This window comes from Narcine bancroftii, chromosome 3 (assembly GCF_036971445.1).
Source record: "Narcine bancroftii isolate sNarBan1 chromosome 3, sNarBan1.hap1, whole genome shotgun sequence".
Classification (NCBI taxonomy): Eukaryota; Metazoa; Chordata; class Chondrichthyes; order Torpediniformes; family Narcinidae; genus Narcine; species Narcine bancroftii.
The window spans coordinates 122,158,109-122,181,933 of record NC_091471.1 but is presented as its reverse complement, the minus strand read 5'-3'; the positions used below and the strand labels follow the sequence as shown (position 1 = coordinate 122,181,933).

The following is a 23,825-nucleotide window of genomic DNA, read 5'->3' as shown; positions in this document are numbered from 1 at the left end:
GGCACATGGTTTGGATCTAGGTGCATAGATCACCTCTAATGGCTTATGATGAGTTCAAATTCAATGCCGTATAAATATGCATGGAACCTCTCACAGGCCCATACAAGTCCGAGTGCTTCTTTCTCTGTCTGAGAGTATCTTCTTTCCACATCTGATAACAATCTGCTGGCATAGGCAATGATTCTTGGTCCTCCATCATGCATCTGGACCAACACGGCTCCTAAACCAACCGGGCTGGCATCCGCTATGACTTTGGTTGATGCCGCCGGATCGTAATATCCAAGAGTTTTTGCATCTGTCAGGCTTTGCTTCAGCGCTGTGAACGCTTTCTTCTGCTCAGATCCAAAATGAAATTGTACACCTTTCCTGGTTAGTTTCCTTAGTGGTTCTGCCACTGTAGCGTAATTAGGAATGAACTTTGCACAAAAATTGACCAATCCCAGGAAACTCCTCACCTCTGTTGCGTTCTGAGGTGCACGTGCCTCTGCAATAGCTTTCACCTTGGCCTCTGCAGGGTTTAGTCTCTCTACCTCTGATCCCCCAGTGATCACTGGATTGTATACCTCTGGCTTTCCTTTCCTGAAGTTAACAATCATCTTAGTTTTGGTGACATTGAGTCCAAGGTTATTGTTGGTGTACCATTCAGCCAAGGTTTCAGTCTCCATCCTGTATGCTGTCCCATCGCTATCCTGAGTCAGAATGCTGAGTCTTTTCAGCATTTCTGTTTTTATTTCCAGAATTTGCAGTACTTTTGTTTATTTTCACTCTACGTAAAGGCCTGCATTTCAACATTTTGATTTCATCATAAACCCTTATTTCACCATGTAGTAGTTTTCTCCTCCATTTGATTGACCATCTGAGCAGGGATGCAGTGCTGCCGGAGTTCAGCAGAGCACTGCTCCGGCACCTCATGGGGCCACTCCAGGCACCTCCTTGTTGCCGTTTTTGGTGAGCTCTGGCACCTAAAAATTTAGCATTGCACCCATGGTAATGGAGACATAATTGGAAGTTGGGACTCATTGTTTAGTCCTTTAAAAGAGCTAGCATGCTAGAATGTTCTTGAATGGCCCGCTACTTCCACTGTTTCAGTCAATGATTCTGTGTTCTTCTGGTTTGACTTTTCCCACTCTGGACATGTTGAGTCGATCAATCCCTGTAAATTAATCTACAATGATCATAAATATTGATGCTCCAAAGCCACCTATTCAAACCTACCATGCTATATTTATCATATGTCTCAAATTATGCCTATACTGTATCCCAAGATATTGTTTTCAGAAGGAAATTGAATTTGCATTTGAATGAATCAAATGATCTGCATCTTTCAATCCGGAGAGCCCGGATCATGGATCAAATGCCCATTCTCTGATATTATGATTTAGTAGTTTTATATTTATCCTCCTTGAGGGAATGGACTGCATAATTTGGTTTTGTTACTCTCGATGTGAAAGAATAGCTTGTCATAATCTAGTCTTTTTTTAAAACTTTCTTCAAGACAACAATCATATCTCCACTTATCCCTCAATTTTCTGTTCAGAGTATCTCTAATTTACATGATCACAATCCATGCTCCTGCATTCCACAGTCACCTATGTTTCTGTCTCCTCAATAGTTTCAACGTTTTGAAATGACTGAATGCTTCTACCTGTTTGACCTTCTAACACTGCATCAGCATTTTTCAGAACAAATGCTGCAATCCAGGTTAGATGAGGTAATGGAAGTATTTCAGGGACTGAAAATTATGTCATGCAGTGATACAATGAAGATATGTCACACGATACTCTGAGCTGGTTAGTAACAGGGATAAATAATTTAGAAGCCAAATACCTGTCAATGTAATAGCATTGCCAAAGGCCAATAGAAAGGTTATGATTCTAGGGCACAATATTAACATAACATAACATAACAATTACAGCACGGAAACAGGCCATTAGGCCCTTCTAGTCCACACCGAACCAAACACCCCTTTCTAGTCCCACCTCCCTGCACAACACCCATAACCCTCCATCTTCTTCTCATCCATATACCTGTCCAACCTTTTCTTAAATAATACAATTGACTCCGCCGCCACTATTTCTCCCGGAAGCTCATTCCACACAGCTACCACTCTCTGAGTAAAGAAGTTCCCCCTCATGTTACCTCTAAACCTCTGCCCCTTGATTCTTAACTTATTAAGTAACTCTGAAAGATAAAATGAAAACAGCATTAAATATTGGCTTGATCTTTCCCATCTAATTTGCCTGTAATTCCGATCAAAACTCCAAACCATCAACAGAAATAAAAATAAAATACTAAATGAAGCTATTGCAGCCACCATCATTATTCATGATTTAGATGTAAGAGAGTGTTGGAAATGGATGGATAAATCAAATGCATGTAATGTATTATCGGGAGAAGGAGAAGTCTGTCCCTCTGCATAAGGAAAATGGGAGCGCTGACGGAGCTGCTTTAACGGCCACATTGTTGCTGGTGATAAGGAGAGTGGGGAGCAGAGAATGGGGACATAGTGCTGCTCTGAAGGGTTCAACCACCCGATTCTAATGCTGATGGCTTTGTACAGGTTTCAAATGGCCTGTTAAAGGAGCTGGCAGTGTTTGTAAGTAAAATCCTGCAAACACGAAGGTCTGTGCCTAACATTGTGGTGCTGAGCAGTGGCCGTGAAGGATTACGGTCTCTGAGAAACAGCAGACTGCACAGGGCACCAGAAACAGGAGAACACACCCTGATAAGCAGGAAAAGCATAGGAGATGAGATGACAGGATGGTAAACACAGCAGTGAACTGGCAAGGGGCTCAGCATCTGAGGGACCCACACAGGCAGTGTGCGACTTGCGGTCAAGGATCTCTCATTTTAAGCTGTCTACTATCTCCATCTAAGAGCCATTGATGTGGATAGGTGAGTGAACTCCATATTCTATGCCTCTAACTAATGCCTGCACGTTATTTAATGGCTAAAGTATCAGCCATTTATAAGACAATCAAAATCAGTGCAGCAGTGGAAGCTCCTTTATCCAGCAAAACAGCTAATATATTGTTTCAAGGGCCCATGCTGGTAAGATTACACTCCACCAACCTGCCTTCAACAGATCTTTCAAGGGCCCATGCTGGTAAGGTCACACTCCACCAATCTGTCTTCAACAGACATTTCAAGGGGCCATGCTGGTGAGGTCACACTTCACCAATCTGTTTTCAACAGACGTTTCAAGGGGCCATGCTGGTGAGGTCACACTCCACCAATCAGTCTTCAACAGACGTTTCAAGGGGCCATGCTGGGGAGATCACACTCCATCAATCTGTCTTCAACAAACGTTTCAAGGGGCCATGCTGGTAAGGTCACACTTTCACCAATTTGCCTTTGCGAGAGTACAAAGATTCCTGATATCTAACTTTGAAAAGTGGCAGTGGCTTCATCATGTAGTACTCAACTGTCTTCTATAAGATTGAGAGCAAGCATACTCCCATTGTTGCCACACCTACATTGACCTCACTGTTATCCACTGGTCAACTAGCTCACACTGCTCATGGCACGATCCACAGTCTGAAGTCAGATCATAGAGCCAAAGATTTTCACTATCAGCCTTTGTAATCATCTACCGCATGAGTAACCAAGAACAGTCTGGCTGGAGGAAATGGAGGAGCACTGAACTGAGGAGTAGGTAGGGAAGCAAAAGCATGTGGAAGGCGGGCACCAAGGGAATGGACAAATGCAATGGAATTCATTAAATCTATTCTGTTGACATGAGATTTTGTTGGGTCTTAAATTTTGCAACTGATTCAAATAATACTATTTCAACTCCCAATCCAGGAACCTGAGCAAAATACTGAAGGCAGCCCTTTCAGTGCAGTATTGCAAATTTGTGGCAGCATTATATAACTCCTTTGGATGAGATGTTAAACTCTGAGGCAGACACGGGTTTTGCAACAGCAGGTGCCCTAGCTCATGTTTATCCGTCAGTGTCATAAATATACAAATTGAAAAAAAGTTAAAAAAATTTCTAGACTTAAAAAAGTAAGAAGAAAGGAAAAAGAAAGTTTGAAAAAATTGGATTGCAGAGAGATATCATGCAGTACAACTCATCAATTTTCACAAAAATACAGAGGGTGGGAGGGAGGATTTTTGAGATGGTGCGAAATCCATCATGTATGTAATCAATTTGTTTATTTAAATATCTGTATTATTCTAATGATTGTAGTTACTGCATGTATGGAATATTAAATAAAATATATTAAAAATTAGTATCATAAATAGGAAATAAATATTTAGTCCTCTTACATTTTTTTGGTGAGAACTGATGAATGTAAATTGACCACAGGGTTTTCCATTCTACTGCAATGACCACTTTTCAAGGCTAACTAATTGAGTGCATGGAATTTTAGATTTCTTGAGTCACAAAAAAATTGTTATTGTTCAAGATTCAAGATTCCTTTAAAATTTTAAACTTTAAATTTTAAATTAGGGCATGCAGCACAGAAACAGGCTATTTTGGCCCACAAGTCTGTGCTGTCCAATTACACCCAATTAACCCACATCACCAGTACTTTTCGAAGGATGGGAGGAAACTGGAGCCCCTGGGAACAAAAAAAAACCCACACAGTCACGGGGAGAACATGTAGACTCCTTATAGAGAGCATGGGATTCAAACCCCGTTCCTAATCGATGGCGCTGTAAATGTATGGCACTGACCGCTATGGCAACCGTGCCACCCACATTACATTATTGTATAGAACAAATAATGTTATCTGAATTAAATTCTCATTGGCCTCCTTGTAAAAGAAAGCAGCAGATTGCTCAGCTTTAAAGGTTAATACATTAAAATAGGCCATTTTTCAAAATCTCAAAAATATCCTTTCATGTAGTAATTAATTGATGCAGAGAGAAATTCAAGTCACTTTCGTAAAGTTGATAACAGTAAAATTCCCATTTTTCAGAGTTCAATCAACCAGCAGCAGCAACAAATGTGTGGAAAATAAATACTGTAGATTAAAAAGTACAAAAGTTAAAAATAGGCACCTCTCTCGTCATCAATTTGCCAATCCATGCAACACACAATCTCAAGCAACCAGAAAATTCACTTATCTGGTTATACATTGCATAATGTGTTGAATTAACAGTATGGATAGCACTTAGTTGAAAGAAAACATCATGTGAAAAAATATTTTTTAAGGAAGTTTTCATCCTAAAATTAAAGTCCTTCAAAGAATCCATAAACTAGCTTTAAATAATATTATGCAGCTTGTTCAACTACTAAATAATATCTGATATATTAGTTGAATCGGTGAATTAGGATCAAGACATTGAATGAATGATATTTATTAATGATGATAATTAATTGCCACTTTTTGTTGATAATGCTTCATTTGCATTCAAACATATCTGAAGAGAAGTATTTCTATGTGGTAAAAAGAGACGTGACATGGAATTCTTTGTATTATTTTCTTTTACATCACAGAAGATCCATTGCACACAAACATTAATGTCACTTTATGTAAGGACACAATCTTCCAAGCAATGAATCATGTCTTGTTCAGACATTCATCATATTGGAGAAAATTAAGGTCACCAGCTGCAGGGCTGAAACATCTGGAAAGTTTACAGTTGAGCTTCAGATCAACAACCAGCCAGGAACTGCTTGATGTCCCAATATTGCTGCATTTTTTTTTGTAGCATAAGTTTCTCTCTACTGAACGGAGGAGAAAATATTGTCTAAAGTGAGAGGTTTCCTGAAATTACAGAGAGAAAAGCCAGAATATAATTGTAGATTGAAATTATTTGCATCTAAAAGGGGGAAGGACATAATTTGGAAATGTGATGGTAAAGCGTTATTTATATTGATTAGGAAACTTATCACGAATGGAAATCCCCACTGTGCAATTTGTGAGCATAAGCTACATGTAGATAATCTTCCATCATGTTGGTTGTCTTTCTCAATTTCATTGCGATAGGAAGTTTTGCCAAATTGCTAGAAGATGGCGGTGCTGCCAGAGCCACTGTAATGGCAGTGTTGCCTCTGGTGTGGATCCTCAGGGAGTGAGGAGCAGAAATACAGTGCTCCCAACCACCCAGTCAACTGCCATCATCTCCGCACAGGCTTTGAACAGCCCATTAAAGGAGCCGATGGCAATTTTATTTAAAATCTTGTGACCACAGGGTCGGCACCCAAGATGGCAGAGCTTCTGATCAGCAACAGCCATGAGGGGCTGCAGCTCCAGGGGAGCGGAGGACTGGTGCAGAGTACCAGAAAATGGGGAGACCATCGACCACCTGAGAGGTTGAAGCGAGCAAATGACACATGGGATGGTGACCACAGCAATGGAACAGTGAGGGGGCTCTGCGGCTGAAAGACCCACACCTGCTGGTGACTCGAGGCGAGGAATGCTCAGAGGCTGTGGGCTGCTGGAGACTGGTGTCGGGAGACTTGCTGGAGACTGGCTCAAAACTGGCTGAAGGAGTACCAGGTTTCAGAACGAGGATGTGAGGGGGTGCTGAGGGCGCTGAAAGGTTCCTGACCATGTCAGAGGTTTGGATCTGCAGCTCGGGGTTGCAAATAGTATGCACTGGACTCTGTGTGGCTGCAGAAGTGCTGGAGGTAAATTTACAGACACTTGGTGACTCTGGGGGGACTTTTTTTTCTCCTTTCTCTGACTATCAGAGGCACTTAAGGCAATTTCTTCCAATGGCAAATCTGTCTGCCTCACAACAGGGAAGAGCAATTTCATGTAATATGACATTGTTTTATTACAATTATTATAAATTGAATCTTGAATATGTTTAAGTTGTCCACTTGTACATTAACATTTTTGTTGTTGGAAAGAATGATCTTTTTGGCATCTATATCTTATGTAATTTAATATAATTTAACACCTAAGCATTTTTCTTATGCTGGAATGACAACCACATAGTGTGAAGACATCTACATATTTTTGACTCCCATTCTTATGGTTCAGTCTGAAAAATAAGAACAAGAAGGATGTGGAGAACTCATTTACTTGCATATTCCACACATTTTCTTTTTTGAACTTTCTTTGCCGTTCATATGAGCAGTGAACTGGCTTGTGAGTTGGGCTGTAAGTAAATTTTATGACACAGAAAGAAAAGTACTAGCTGGAATGTTTTTGCTGAACAAAAGAATGAAAATAACACAAACTGTATTGGTCATCTGTGGTGGTATACCACCAGCCTACTGCAGGGGTCAACCTCTGTACCTGCAGGAGTGTACCGCTGGCCTACTGCAGGGGGCAACCTCTGTACCTGCAGGAGTGTAAGGGGACTGGACAACACCTGGCCAGCTATCAATCAGTTGGCCAGAATGGATCAAGTCCCACCCTGTAGGGTGTCAATCACCCTGCGCCAGACTCCCGAGGCCTCACACTGAGTTGCTGCAGCCACAGCCAGCCTGGCTCTGTGGAGGGTTTTGTGGATATATGCCTGTTGTTCAGTCTTTACCTTGTGTGTGTCTGATTCTGTCCAACAGTGCACCACAGTTTAATCCACAAAATTTTCCCACGGCTGCCATGGAAAAAACTCCTGTGCACAGGGAGCCTCAAGGTCGACCCACGCCACCCGGACGCCCAGACACGCTTCGAGATCTGGCAGCACGCGGTCGAGGCAATCATCAAGGCACACGAGGGCAACATCCTGGACTCTGATTGGAAAAGATTGGTCCTACTCCGGTCAAAGCTGGGACCTTGAGCCTTCCAGGTAACCAATGGCTGCACCACGTACAATAGCGCTATGGAAACTCTTGAGAACTGTACAAACCCCCCATGAATGTGGTCTGTGCAAGATAACTCCTCAGCATCCGAGCCCAGCAACCCAAGGAGATGGCTGAGTCTTACCTGGGACACTTGCGAGAGTTGGCCCGAACGTGTCTGGCTGAACCCAGGGTAGATGTAGAAGAGGTCGAAAGGCTGATCCGGGATGCCTTCATCCGAGGGCTACGCTCGAGGGCCATCTGGCAGAAGCTGCTGGAGGACAACATCTACGCCCTAACCCGGACTGTGGAAGTGGTCCAAACCCTGGAAGCAGCAGCCCTGTATGTTGAAGCCTTCAATTCCGGTTTTCCCCAGGCTCCCTCATGGCCCTCTCACACTGCAGCTGCAGCCCCAGGCCAAGCTGGGGAAGAGAACGTTGCTGCGGCAGATGCCCAGCACCCCTGTAAGTACTGTGGGTCCTGATGCGGGACAGATCGACAATTACGCCCAAACTGCCCAGCTAGGAACCTGTATTGTTCCTGATGCAGCAAGAAAGGCCAGTTTGCAAAAGTGAGCCTTTCTAAACCTGCTGGCAGCTCAGTGGCCCTCTATGACCTCCCTACCTCCCCCGCGGACCCCCCCCCCCACGTGCGCATGCTGGACGGCCCCATTGTCTCCATGATGACTCCAGTCTTCCCCGACTTTGACCGCACAATGTCCGGCGGCCCCACCAGCAAACATTGCAGTGTGTGCCTCGAGCATCTGCACCAGCCCTCACCCTGGCCACTCGCTAAGAACTACAGTGATGTCACTTCTGGCTCACGGCATGGCGTCACTCCCAGATGATGTAATGAGGTCACTGCCGCCGGCCGTGATGATTTCACTTCCCTCGGTGCAGCAGACACAGCTGGGGAAGAAGGCCAACCACGCAACGGCTCCCCACGTGCGGCTGCCATCTTGGGCAAGGCGGCGCCCGACACTTAGGGCCCCCGACGACATTGAGAACGATGTGGTCAACACGGGCGATGACCAGGCCACCCTACCGACACTCCCCACGCCTCTGGAGGCTGTCGGCTACCGCATGTTGCACCTCACGAACGATGTCAATGTGGTCAACACAGGCAATAACTAAGCCCCCCGTCGATGGTCCCCATACCTCCGGATAGTGAGGACTCCAACTCCGAGATGGTCCTGGCCATCACCACGCTGACCAGAGACATTCCCCACGATCTCAGGCGCTCGATGTTGGACGTGTGAGTCAATGGGCAGGTAATGAAGTGCCTGTTGGACAGTGGCAGCACCGAGAACTTCGTTCACTCAAGTGTGGCCTACTCCCTAAGGTTAAAGTTCCACCCCACCACCTGCTCAATCACCCGCGCCACCAAAGATAAGACTGCTGGTACCCTCGGGCACTGCTTGGTCCATATAACGGTGAGGTTGGGGTGGGGGGGGGGAGACTTACACAGGATTCAAGCTCCTGGTCATGCCCAAACTCTGCACACCACTCCTCCTGGGCTTGGGTTTTCAGTGCCACCTGTAAAGTGTCACCCTTGCCTTCGAGGTGCCCCAACCTCCACTGACATTGCACAGCACGCTAACCTACCAGCCCCAGCCAACCTGCGGCCTCTCCACACTGCGCATCACCCGAACGGTGCTCTTCCCACATCTTGCGCTAGGCTGCAAGCCGATCACCGCCAGAAGCAGGCGCTATTGCGCTGCAGACAGGGACTTCATCAAGGCGGAGGTGCGGCGACTCCTGGTGGAAGGCGTCATAGAGCCCAGAAACAGCCCTTGGAGAGCCCAAGTCCTGGTGGTCAAAGACGGAAGTAAGTTGAGGATGGTCGTGGATTACAGCCAGACCATTAATCAGTACATGTACACCCAGGTGGATGCCTACCCCCTGCCGAGGATCGCTGACATGGTCAATGAGAATGCCCGCTACTGGGTTTTCTTCACAATTGACCTGAAGTCGACGTATTACCATCCCTATCCACCAGAAGGACAAGCCCTACACCGGCTTTGAGGCAGATGGGCGCCTATACCAGTTGCGCCGGGTTCCTTTTGGGGTCATGAACGGGGAGATGGATTGCATGGTAGACCATGTATAAGCTGAAGATGATGTTCCCATATCTGGATAACGTCACTATCTGCGGCCATGACCAGCAGGACCATGATGCTAACCTGGAAAAATTCCTCCAGACAGCCGCGGAGCTGAACCTCATTTACATCAAGGAGAAGTGTGTATTCAGCACCACCCGCCTCACCATCCTGGGGTACATCGTGGCCCATGGAGTCGTCGGCCCAGATCTAGAAAGGATGCGGCCATTAATGCAGTTACCCCTGCCCCCCACGCTAAATGGCCTCTGCAAGTGCCTGGGCCTGTTCTCTTATTACTCTCAGTGGGTCCCTCACTTCTCGGACAAGGTCTGCCCATTGACCCAAGCCACAACTTTTCCCCTCCCACCTGAAGCACAGGCAGCCTTCACCCGCATCAGGCAAGACATCGCGGATGCCACGATCCAGGCTGTGGATGAGGACTTCTCCTTCCAGGTGGAGAGCGATGCCTCCACTGCTACCCTCAACCAAAGGGGGGGGGGTGACCTGTCACCTCCTTTTCCAGGAACCTCCAGGGCTCCGAGCTAGGGCACTCCGCCATTGAAAAGGAGGCCCAAGCGATTGTGGAAGTGGTCCACCACTGGCACCACTACCTGGCCGGCAGGATATTTACGTTTCTTATGGACCAGTGTGCTGTGGCATTCATGTTTAACACTTCCCACAAGAGCAAGTTAAAAATGACAAGATCCTGCGCTGGAGAGTTGAGCTGGCAACCTACAGCTACGACATCCAGTACTGCCCCCGGAAGTTTAAAGTCTCCCCTGATGCCTTCTCTCACACCTGCATGTCTATGCATGACGACAGGTTGCAGGCATTGCATGAGTCCCTCTGCCATCTGGGCGTCACCCAGTTGTACCATTTTGTCAAGTCCCAAAATCTGCCGAACACCATTAAGGACGTCAGGGACATGACCGAGGCCTGTCGGGTTTGTGCGGAGTGTAAACCCCACTTCTTCCACCCCCCGGCCTACATTGTGAAGGCAATTTGCCTTTCGAGCGTCTCAGCATGGACTTCAAAGGGTCCCTTCCTTCCACGAACCGAAACGTCTACTTCTGCACGGTAGTGGACGAGTACTCACGCTTCCCTTTCGCCATCCCTTATCCGGACTCTTCCACGGCCACCGTCATCAGGGCCTTGGGGCAGATCTTCACCATGTTTGGATACCCCGGCTTCATCCACAGCGACCGGGGGTCTAGTTTCATGAGTGACTAGCTGCACCAGTACTTGATGGCGAGGGATATTGCGACCAGTCACACAACAAGCTATAACCCAAGAGGCAACGGGCAAGTGGAATGCGAGAATTGGGTGGTCTGGAAGGCAGTCCTCCTGGCTCTCAGGTCAAAAGGGTGGGCCGTTGAATTCTGGCAGGATGTCCTGCCCGAGGCGCTCCATGCCATTCAGTCACTACTGTGCACGGCTACCAATGAGACCCCTATCAAACGTCTGTTCTCATTCCCCAGGAGGTCGGCGACTGGAATGTCAGACCCAGCACGGCTCACATCCCCGGGACCGGTGCTTCTGCGTAAGCATGTAAGGACACACAAGGCTGAAGCTCTGGTGGAGCAGGTTTTCCTCCTTCATGCAAACCATAACTACGCTTACATTAGGTTCGGCAGTGGCAGGGAGGACACTGTCTCAACCAGAGACCTGGCACCAGCAGGAGCACCCACCACACCATGCCACCCTCCAACCCAGGACGACGTTGACCGGGCATACACCCCCGTCTCCATGCATCAATGGGGCACGCAGGGCTTCCTTGACCACCAGGGGCCTGCTTCAGCCTTAAGAGGTGAACCCGCCCCCACCCATCCAATACGACTCGCAAAAGTCGACCCCAGACCCCCTGGCCATCCCTCTGCGTGGCACCACACCAGCAACATACACCTCTTCCGCCAGCCCCCCCACTTCCCCTCTGACCAGTGACCAGGAGCCACTTCTACGATGGTCACAGAGACCCCGGCAGCCGCTGAATCATCTCAACCTGTAAATATTGTGTGTACATAGTTGGTGTGATTCCTTGTTACTGCCCTCCCCCTCCCCGGGACAATTTTAAAGAAGGGGTGAATGTGGTGGCACATCAAAAGCCTACCGCAGGGGGCAACCTCTGTACCTACAAAAGTGTAAGGGGACAGGACAACACCTGGCCGGCTGCCAATCAGTCAGCCTGAATGGATCAAGCCCCACCCGGTCGGGTATCAATTGCCCTCCAGGATATAAGCCTGTGCCGGCCTCCCGAGGCTTTACACTGCCAGCATGGCTCTGTGGAGATTTTTCTGGCTTAAAGCCTGTTGTTCAGTCTTTAACTTGTGTGTGTCTGATTCTGTATAACAGCGCACCACATCACCAAAAACAGAAAAGTTGAGCCACTTTCATTTTGTTTTCAAAACAAAAAAAAACTTTCAGCTATTCTCTTAAATAATTAAGCAACTTACCCATCATAAGACCATGTTCTAGCATACAACAGTGAAGAAAGGATAAAAGTAATGAGTAAGGATACTAATTACAGATCTATATCTTGTTCTGTTTCTCTCTACTCCTTTGATCCAGGCTGAAGCTTAAAGGAAGACTATTTAACAAATATCCTCACAATTAATCAAAGCTGTGAGAATACACATCAAAGTCCCTGGCGCTATGTGTGAATCTTCTTGATTCAGTTTTCGCAAGTTTAGATCAAGGCATTGTTGCGCATCAGAGTTTTGCTGCTGATGCAGTAGCTAATGTTTATCTGGGCAGCAAGTGATAGCTCAAGAGTTTTGATTATTTTCAGCACTTGGATATGCTTGGCATTACTAACATTTACTAGAAATGGCAAGTCGTTTAATAATAAAGGACATATATCTCTATTTAAAGCAGTGGTTCTCAACCTTATTCTTTCCACTCACATTCTTCTTTCTCTTTGGCTTGGCTTCGCGGATGAAGATTTATGGAGGGGTATGTCCACGTCAGCTGCAGGCTCGTTGGTGACTGACAAGTCCGATGCGGGACAGGCAGGCACGGTTGCAGCGGTTGCAAGGGAAAATTGGTGGGTTGGGGTTGGGTGTTGGGTTTTTCCTCCTTTATCTTTTATCAGTGAGGTGGGCTCTGCGGTCTTCTTCAAAGGAGGTTGCTGCCCGCCGAACTGTGAGGCGCAAAGATGCACGGTTGTATTGTAGTATTGTAACTGGCCCTTCTGGCACATGAGCCCGTGTCACTCAATACCACTCACATCTTTCTTCTTTGGCTTGGCTTCGCGGACGAAGATTTATGGAGGGGGTAAATGTCCACGTCAGCTGCAGGCTCGTTTGTGGCTGACAAGTCCGATGTGGGACAGGCAGACACGGTTGCATCGGTTGCAGGGGAAAATTGGTTGGTTGGGGTTGGGTGTTGGGTTTTTCCTCCTTTGCCTTTTGTCAGTGAGGTGGGCTCTGCGGTCTTCTTCAAAGGATGTTGCTGCCCGCCAACCTGTGAGGCGCCAAGATGCACGGTTTGAGGCGATATCAGCCCACTGGCGGTGGTCAATGTGGCAGGCACCAAGAGATTTCTTTAGGCAGTCCTTGTACCTTTTCTTTCCACTCACATCCTTCTTTGGCTTGGCTTCGCGGACGAAGATTTATGGAGGGGGTAAAAAGTCCACGTCAGCTGCAGGCTCGTTTGTGGCTGACAAGTCCGATGCGGGACAGGCAGACACGATTGCAGCGGTTGCAAGGGAAAATTGGTTGGTTGGGGTTGGGTGTTGGGTTTTTCCTCCTTTGCCTTTTGTCAGTGAGGTGGGCTCTGCGGTCTTCTTCAAAGGAGGTTGCTGCCCGCCAAACTGTGAGGCGCCAAGATGCACGGTTTGAGGCGTTATCAGCCCACTGGCGGTGGTCAATGTGGCAGGCACCAAGAGATTTCTTTAGGCAGTCCTTGTACCTTTTCTTTGGTGCACCTCTGTCACGGTGGCCAGTGGAGAGCTCGCCATATAATACGATCTTGGGAAGGCGATGGTCCTCCATTCTGTAGACGTGACCCATCCAGCGCAGCTGGATCTTCAGCAGCGTGGACTCGATGCTGTCGACCTCTGCCATCTCGAGTACTTCGACGTTAGGGGTGTAAGCGCTCCAATGGATGTTGAGGATGGAGCGGAGACAACGCTGGTGGAAGCGTTCTAGGAGCCGTAGGTGGTGCCGGTAGAGGACCCATGATTCGGAGCCGAATAGGAGTGTGGGTATGACAACGGCTCTGTATACGCTTATCTTTGTGAGGTTTTTCAGTTGGTTGTTTTTCCAGACTCTTTTGTGTAGTCTTCCAAAGGCGCTATTTGCCTTGGCGAGTCTGTTGTCTATCTCATTGTCGATCCTTGCATCTGATGAAATGGTGCAGCCGAGATAGGTAAACTGGTTGACCGTTTTGAATTTTGTGTGCCCGATGGAGATGTGGGGGGGCTGGTAGTCATGGTGGGGAGCTGGCTGATGGAGGACCTCAGTTTTCTTCAGGCTGACTTCCAGGCCAAACATTTTGGCAGTTTCCGCAAAGCAGGACGTCAAGCGCTGAAGAGCTGGCTCTGAATGGGCAACTAAAGCGGCATCATCTGCAAAGAGTAGTTCACGGACAAGTTTCTCTTGTGTCTTGGTGTGAGCTTGCAGGCGCCTCAGATTGAAGAGACTGCCATCCGTGCGGTACCGGATGTAAACAGCGTCTTCATTGTTGGGCTCTTTCATGGCTTGGTTCAGCATCAAGCTGAAGAAGATTGAAAAGAGGGTTGGTGCGAGAACACAGCCTTGCTTCACGCCATTGTTAATGGAGAAGGGTTCAGAGAGCTCATTGCTGTATCTGACCCGACCTTGTTGATTTTCGTGCAGTTGGATAATCATGTTGAGGAACTTTGGGGGACATCCGATGCGCTCTAGTATTTGCCAAAGCCCTTTCCTGCTCACGGTGTCGAAGGCTTTGGTGAGGTCAACAAAGGTGATGTAGAGTCCTTTGTTTTGTTCTCTGCACTTTTCTTGGAGCTGTCTGAGGGCAAAGACCATGTCAGTGGTTCCTCTGTTTGCGCGAAAGCCGCACTGTGATTCTGGGAGAATATTATCGGCGACACTAGGTATTATTCTATTTAGTAGAATCCTAGCGAAGATTTTGCCTGCAATGGAGAGCAACGTGATTCTCCTGTAGTTTGAGCAGTCTGATTTCTCGCCTTTGTTTTTGTACAGGGTGATGATGGCTTCATTGCCTCCAAACTCGAAAACCTTCCGACAGGCCTCTCGGACCGAATCATGTCCATGCGACTCCCACTTCAAAACAAGCGTCACATCACCCTCATCAGTGTCTATGCTCCAACCCTCCAGGCGGAACCAGCAGAAAAGAACAAGTTCTACACCGATCTGCGCAACCTCATCCAACGTACCCCTACAGCCAACAAGGTTGTCATCCTGGGCGACTTCAACGCTCGTGTCGGCAAAGACTCAGAAACCTGGCCAGGAATCCTGGGCAAGCATGGCGTCGGCAAGTGCAACGACAATGGGCGCCTCCTGTTGGAGCTCTGCGCAGAACAGCGACTTGTCATTACAAACACCCTTTTTCAGCAGAGGGACAGCCTTAAGACCACCTGGATGCATCCCCGATCCAAACACTGGCACCTCCTGGACTACATCCTGGTGCGAGAAAGTGACAAACAAGATGTGCTCCACACCATGGTCATGCCTAGCGCGGAATGCCACACTGACCACCGGCTGGTTCGCTGCAAGCTCAACCTTCACTTCAAGCTAAAGCCCAGGAACAATAAAGCCCCCAGAAAGAGGTTCAATGTTGGAAACCTGCAGTCAGACGAAGCGAGAGGAAACTTCCAGGCAAACCTCAAAGCAAAGCTCGACGTTGCAACCCGCCTCACGGACCCGTCCCCTGAAACCCTCTGGGATCAGTTGAAGACTACCATACTGCAATCCACTGAAGAGGTACTTGGCTTCTCCTCCAGGAAAAACAAGGACTGGTTTGACGAAAACAGCCAGGAAATCCAGGAGCTGCTGGCAAAGAAGCGAGCTGCCCACCAGGCTCACCTTACAAAGCCGTCCTGTCCAGAGAAGAAACAAGCCTTCCGTCGCGCATGCAGCCATCTTCAGCGCAAACTCCGGGAGATCCAAAATGAGTGGTGGACTAGCCTCGCCAAACGAACACAGCTCAGCGCGGACATTGGCGACTTCAGGGGTTTCTACGAGGCTCTAAAGGCTGTGTACGGCCCCTCACCCCAAGTCCAAAGCCCGCTGCGCAGCTCAGACGGCAAAGTCCTCCTCAGCGACAAGATCTCCATCCTCAACCGATGGTCAGAACACTTCCAATCTCTTTTCAGTGCCAACCGCTCATTCCAAGATTCCGCCCTGCTCCAGCTCCCTCAACAGCCCCTAAGGCTAGAGCTGGATGAGGTTCCCACCCTGGATGAGACATATAAGGCAATCGAACAACTGAAAAGTGGCAAAGCAGCAGGTATGGATGGAATCCCCCCAGAAGTCTGGAAGGCTGGCGGCAAAACTCTGCATGCCAAACTGCATGAGTTTTTCAAGCTTTGTTGGGACCAAGGTAAACTGCCTCAGGATCCACTCACATACCACTTTAAGTAATCCCTATGCCATCAGTGGGAAGGGAAGATTGAGAACCACTGCACTAGACACAATTGTTAATGAAATATTTTGCTTGGAAAAATTGTCATTGGACTATTTCCTTTGGAGTTCTGAAACTGTGTACAAAACGAGTCAATTAGGTAAGATTAAAACTGGTTTTCAAACTTTTTTCTTTCCACCCATATACCACCTTAAGCAATCCCTTACTAATCACAGAGCACCTATGGCATAGGGAATACTTAAAGTGGTATGTGAGTGGAAAGAAAAAGCTTGAGAACCACTGATTTAAAGGATCTGAGTCAGAAATAATCTATTTATTAGTAGGGAATATGGTCTTTTCATCCCAGTGTTGTAAAACAAACTAAAAGAAGGAAACTTTTCCTTTTATCACAAAGGTAATAAAGTATAAGAAATAGACGTGTAGTATTGTAACTGGCCCTTCTGGCACATGAGCCCATGTCACTCAAATACTACAATTAACCTACAACCCCCCATATGTTTGTAAAAGGTGGAAAGAAACAGGACTGCCCAGAGGAAATCCATGCAGACACGAGGAGAAGGAAACAATTCCTTACAGAGAGAAGCAGTGGATTTTAACCCAAGTGGCAGGTGCTGTAATAGCATTGGACTAACCACTATATTAATTGTGCCATCCCAATACACATTTTTTTTTAAATCCATGTGTCTTTGACAATTTCTTTAACAATTCATTCAGAGATACTTGATTTCAGAACATGATGAAAATAGAAGCAGAAATTCACAACTGGGCTTGATATTGTCTGTGAATGGATGAGCCTTGGAGATGGCATGGATAAAATTATGTTGATTCCAAAGCATGCAGCTGGAAATAACAACCTATCACTGCATCAGAGAGGCATCTAGGTATACATATATCAAGTTAGCTCTAACATAAACTCTCGCTTTTTCAGATGAAACAATATAAAAAAGTGGATGGGTTAGCACCTGTCAGTTTGGGAATAGCTATTGGAAGGTCTCAAAATCATTGTCAATTAATCTCTTTTCAGACCACCTTGGCTCTGTTCTCTGTGAGAGGGTGGATCTCCCAGTGGCTACCCATTTCAATTTTCCGCACCATTCCCTTGCTGACATGACTGTCCATGATCTCATGCACTGCCAGACTGAGGCCACCTGCAAAGTGGTGTAACAGCACCTCATATTCCATCTTGGCAACCTCCAACTGGATGGCATTTACATCAACTTCTCCAGTTTACATTTGCCCACACCTCATCTTCCCCCTGTCTCCTTTCCTATTGCTCTGTCTCCCTTTCCCCTTTTCTCTCTGTCTCCTTTCACAAAGCCAAAAACTATTCCCTCACTCCTCTAATCAATTCTCATCTTTCCTCTCTCCTGTTCTTTATCCAATTAACACAATTTGTCTATTTATCTGTATTCCACCCTCTGCCATACTTCCCTTTTCACCTGTCACATTGACCACCGCCAGTGGGCTGATATCGCCTCAAACTGTGCATCTTGGCGCCTCACAGTTCGGCGGGCAGCAACCTCCTTTGAAGAAGACCGCAGAGCCCACCTCACTGACAAAAGACAAAGGAGGAAAAACCCAACACCCAACCCCAACCAACCAATTTTCCCCTGCAACAGCTGCAACCGTGTCTGCCTGTCCCGCATCGGACTTGTCAGCCACAAACGAGCCTGCAGCTGACGTGAACATTTACCCCTCCATAAATCTTCGTCCGCGAAGCCAAGCCAAAGAAGAAGTCTTTTTAATGCAGATGTCTGACTATATTTTACTCATACCTTGATGAAGGACTCAGGCAGGAATGTCGGTAATACGTATTTACTTCTTATGGACACTACGAGGCCTGCTAAGTTCCTCCAGCATTTCTGTGCTTTTACTACAATCACAGCTCCTGCAGACTTTTTGTGCTTAAATTTCTTTTCAAGTGTCAAGTTACAGGCATATCCCAATGCAATATTAGATCAATAGAAAGGCACTGAGGTGATTAACAAGATAGTCCAGTTGAGAGTTAACAGAAGATGGTATTCATTAACAAATTTGGCATACAAACAAGATTTCAGAAGATCAATTGATTGAAATTCTTATATTAGGTACGAGAAAACTGAGAATCTCGTGTGATATGAGCATAACATTTTCAATCCTCTCCTCGATCAGCAGCTTGTTCCTGCGTTAGAAAAAAAAAAATTCCCTTCTTCTGGGATACAGCAAGTTAAGTTTGTCTTTTTATTATTTTTATCTTGGTTTCAACTGACTTCCACATAATTTGCTCCTCTCAGCATTTTGAAGTATGTGCTATTTAATTAAGGGTGGATTGATGATCTAAGCAACCTATCCTTTATAAAAAACTTTCTGCTCCCTTCATACATTCCCCAAATCCTTCCAGTTATTTTGAACATCTTGACCTTTCATTAAGATAGATTTAAGACTGAATATTCACCCTTCTTTAGTGATATTGCATGATTGCATGATGTCTCCTCGAGGATCAATTATCAGGTTTTAATACTTGATTTTATTGTCATGTACCTATGTAACATTTATTGGATGAAATCAATAAAAAATATTGAAAAGAAGAATGTGCTTAATTCAATAGTCCCAAATTGATGACTTGTATTTGCTTTTGAATTTGAACTTGAAATCCATATTGTTTCTCCCTTTTTCAAATTCTGTTAATGTATCTTTGTAATTGAATGTTGCCACAAACTGTTTATCAAGTTATCCATCTTTTTATAATTTGGTGAGCTAAGATACCTTAATGCGGCAAATCAAAAGGTGCCTCTTGGTGGTCTGTTTTTGGGGCTTTACACACAAGAGCATCATAAACATGAGAAGTAATAATGCCACACAAAATGTGAATGAACAGCTTCTGGTATGCTGAGATGACGTCACTGAATAGAAGGATCTGAAGGACAGTTTTTGGACTTGGCAGATTGAATATCCAGGTTTGGCGGTGCTCTGCTGTTTCCTGCACAACCTCACTAAACTCACCGTCCTTGCCACCAGGTAGGTGGTAGCTGGTGTGGAGGATGCAGCCCATCCCCAACTCAATCTGTTTCCAATGATTTGTCAGATTTATTAGCAAGGGGAGAGGGGAGTGGGAGTTTATGGGATGTTCTGTAACTGATGCTTCAGCCACTGATGAATAACCATCACCATGCAACATTGTGAGGTTTCTGATGAATCTGGCTTTTTAGAAATGGTTTGTAGTTATCAGTGATGGTTATGCATTGTGCAATGTGTGAGAGTAGTGGCGCACATAGGTTATATGGCATTTGACAATATATTCATTGACCTTGTACATGAGGTTAGCACATTGCTTATGCTGCAATCATTTCATGCAGATTAAACACACGTTGTAACCACTTAGACTCTTCATTGTTGTAAAATTGCCTTTGGTAATCATTGCCTGGTAACTAATAAAATGGCTGGAAAGCCACAAGATTGTAAAAATTCAGCTGCATTACCAGTGCCCTTTTGGAAGTGACTTACTGCTGCTACAAGGCTCGACACATAAATGATTATAGTTGCATACAAAGTGGTTGACTTTCCATGTCCTCAAGGTAACCAAGGACAGACAGTACATGCTGCCTTATCATTGTTGCTTACATCTGAAAGACAAATAAAAAAAATATCTGAAAATAGGAAGAGGAATGTGATAAGAGTGCATTATGCAATTCACAATCAAATTGCCAATCGTAACTTGTCTTTATCTCTTCTTAAAATATATAAACAAAAGCTTAAAGTGTGTCTGTCCTTCCCTTGTCTCTGTGTTGATTAAATTTAAATTGGTCCAAAGGGATGGGGAGTTTAATTTATTGGTATTTGAAAAAGACTTCATTCCTATTGCTAATCCTTCTCTCAGTCCTTCATGTCCTCACTGTGTTATGCCCTGCTCCACTGTGGGACATTCTAATGAGCTTCTAAAAGCAGAAAATAAACCAGAAATAATGCTTCCACCTTTGCGAGCAGGATTCAATCAATCATCCATTTACAGGAACTACACCTGAAGAAAGCATTTCTGTCAGTGGTTTATTTGGATATCTATTTCATACCTACAGATGCTTAATAAAAAAAAGTCACATGAATCTGTGTTCTGATGATTTGTATTATAGAGTAGTAATATCCCAATTTGTTTCAAGGTGTTATGATGCATTGAGTGGTTAATCTTGGAAAAAAAAACCCATCTCCTGATACAAAGTAACTTTGTATGAAATGTGGAGCAGAGTCAGTCTGTCCAAATTCAAGGTTGCAGATTGCCTTCAAACATTTTTAGATATGAAACAGGGCAGAAAAGGAGTTGAAATGAATCTGTTGACAATGCATCTGATGTACCATCAATAATCACGAAAGGCTGAGTTTGCGAAACTATCAAACTTTTATTAACTAAAGACTGGAGCAAACATCAACCTCATTGACTGATCAAAGCAAAAAGAAAGGGGAACATGCAAGGTGCTATTGGTAGGAATGGTTTCTGGAGGCATGTCCAGATGGCAGTGGCCAATCATGGCTAAACAGTGATTTACCACAGCACCCAAAGAGAGACACCAGAGACTTGAAAATGTTGCATCTTACCCAAATATTCCAAATGAGCTGCAGAACCTGCTTCATCTCCAGAGCTCCTCCTGAATAATATTTTGTTCATAATATTTTGGTGCAATGACTCTGAGGTGAATTCTGATAAAGGGTTGGAACAAGCTGATTCTCAGACCATCAGGTTAGAAGAGCACGCCTGGATCTGCACAATCCTGTGCAATGCTAACCAGCACCTAAAACATAGAAGGAGGGCATTTTATCAATAGTTGCTGTTTTTAAAAGAGTGACACAGCATGATCTATCTTTCAGCATTGAACACTGCAAGTCACTGCTCATCAACTACATAGGCCACACAGCCACACAAGTTTTAATGTGCTGTGGGTTTCAGTGTTTACCATCTGTTGGGGCAGTGACTTCCAGGCTCCTGCCATCCTTCAAGTAAACAATGGTTCCTCATTTCCCCTCTAGACCTTCTGTTGACTGTTTTAATCTTTGTTCCTCAGCTCAATGTTTTCTTCTTATTTTCAAAGTGTAGCCTCCTGATAATTGAAGTCTTCCTCTGTGTCCTTTGTAGCACTGACCATAGCTGTCCTCAATATCCACACATTTCCTGTGTTGTTGCACATCCCCAATGTGATTCCTCACATTTGCTTGATGAAATTCTATCTCCCACTTTTCCTATTCAATGGGTTAGAGCATCCATAGAAAACATAAGATACTGGAAGTATCCAGCAAGTCAGGTAAATGGGCAAAAACCCTTTCTGAGAGCAATTTTGATGACAGGTCTTCAATGTGGAATTTTAACTCTTTTCAGCCTGTTTCTGCTGAGCTTTTTCTTTGGATTTAATTTTAGATTTCCACCAGGTTTAAAAAAAAATTCTAAACATCCAGTCTGCATCTTTCTTCCTTCCTTTCAGCCAAATGGTCTGCAAACTTCTTTATCAAGCCTTCCATCACCATTTTTAATATATATAATTATTATATTCTTCAAAGCTTAAACAACAGAGTCTGAACCTTACTGCTAACATCTTTTCAGTCACAAAACACCCATCGACCATTTCCCATTGCTTCCTGGCTCTGAGATCATTTTGGATCCAATATCCCATTTTATATTGATCCCATGTCCATTTACCTTTTTGACAACCCAACTATGTAGGACCTTGTTTGAAGCTATGCTGAAACCCAATTTGGCAACATCTGACACAATGCCATTATTAAGTAGTTATTAATGCTGTTATTAAGTAGTCAGATGTAATCTACCCTGTAACAAAATCGTGCTGACTGTATTTGTCTTTCTTTTTTTAAATTTAAAAAAAAAATTTTCACACTATGAACCATATTGATCAGAATACACATAAACCTTTCCCTCTTGAATATATGCAGTGTCATTTTCTCCCCTTCCCCCCCTCCCTTCCCCCCCTCCCTTCCCTCCCTCCTTCCCACCCCCCTCCCCACCCACTCAACATTCAACATATATGATACATTAAACCCATTAAACAATGTCATCACACAATGAAAATAAACAAGAAATTTGTGTCATCTACTTTTACATACTGGGTCAGTTCATTTCGTCTTCTCATTCTGTCATTTTAGGTGGTGGAGGTCCGCGGTAGGACTTCTGAAGTTTAATGCTGTATTTTTAGTACAATTCAAATATTTTATCTATAAGCATATTAACTGGCTTGTAATGACTTTATTCAACCTTTCAGCCCATGTTGAACAGTATAACTTTAGTAGCCATGTCATTCTCATCCATCATGCCTGTAGCCAATATCCAAGGAGTATTGAAAAATAATGGTTGGATCTTCTGTAATTTTATTGCTTGCTTCTTTTGGGAAATGTTTCATTAACTACCTGAGAATTTACCCTTTTAAAAATTATTTCATTTAAAATTTTTGAAAATATTTATTTAAAACTCGGTAGAAACCATTGAAACACATGCCGTCCAATTACACCCAATTAACTAACCAACTCCATACATTTTGGAGGGTGGGAGGAAACCAGAGCACCTTGGGAAAACCCACAGAGGGAGAATGTACAAACTCCTTACAGAGAGCGCAGGATTCAATCTTCGATCGCTGCTGCTGTAATAGTGTGGCACTGCTATGCTGACTGCACTGCCCATAGTATAATTTAACTTTATACCATGCTTACTCTGCTCCACCATCTTCATTAGGACCATCCCCATATAGTTAACTCCACACACAGATTAACATTTTTGTCCCAATTAACTTTATTATTTCCTTAGTTGTCATCCTACTCTTCATGCATTTCTAGTTTTCCATTAAAATTCTTTCCCATAATTTTGATGCACTCCAAGGCCATTTGAAATAATAACTTTTCAATTTCTCACTCACCATAGCTACTTTTGAAAAAGGATTTTTTGACAGTCATTTAGCTCCTAAATGATATGTTTAAGTGCTTAATTAACCATAAAACCGAGCTGGCTTGAAATAGGATTTGTAGTGCATCTTGTGGTCAACAATCCCAAATTTATTAATTTGATAATATTTTTAAAACGAAGATGGTATGAATTCACAGAATAGAAAGATTGACAGAACAGGCCATAAAAATACTTGAAAGACATGTATTCCGGTGCTATCATTGAATTGGATTACATACATAGAAATATTAGTTTCACCCACAAGTTTTTACCCCTATGAATTTCTCAAACTAACAATTTTACTCTCTGTTTCTTTGGCTTGGCTTCGCGGACGAAGATTTATGGAGGGGGTAAATGTCCACGTCAGCTGCAGGCTCGATTGTGGCTGACAAGTCCGATGCAGGACAGGCAGACACGGTTGCAGCGGTTGCAGTGGAAAATTGGTTGGTTGGGGTTGGGTGTTGGGTTTTTCCTCCTTTGTCTTTTGTCAGTGAGGTGGGCTCTGCGGTCTTCTTCAAAGGAGGTTGCTGCCCGCCGAACTG

At 44.9% G+C, this 23,825-nt stretch overlaps 1 long non-coding RNA gene across 2 annotated transcripts in view; it reads right to left on the bottom strand.

Moving 5' to 3' along the window:
* The window catches only part of LOC138756217 (uncharacterized), a 36,181-nt gene extending 14,070 nt beyond the window's left edge, over positions 1-22,111 (bottom strand). For both annotated transcript variants that reach the window (XR_011352875.1, XR_011352876.1), the window contains exons 1-3: positions 22,033-22,111; positions 20,940-21,133; positions 19,857-19,975 (exon numbers count right to left, since the gene is read on the bottom strand). This is a non-coding gene — a long non-coding RNA (uncharacterized lncRNA). The remainder of the gene's footprint in view (positions 1-19,856; positions 19,976-20,939; positions 21,134-22,032) is intronic.
* Between the last annotated feature and the right edge of the window lie 1,714 nt (positions 22,112-23,825).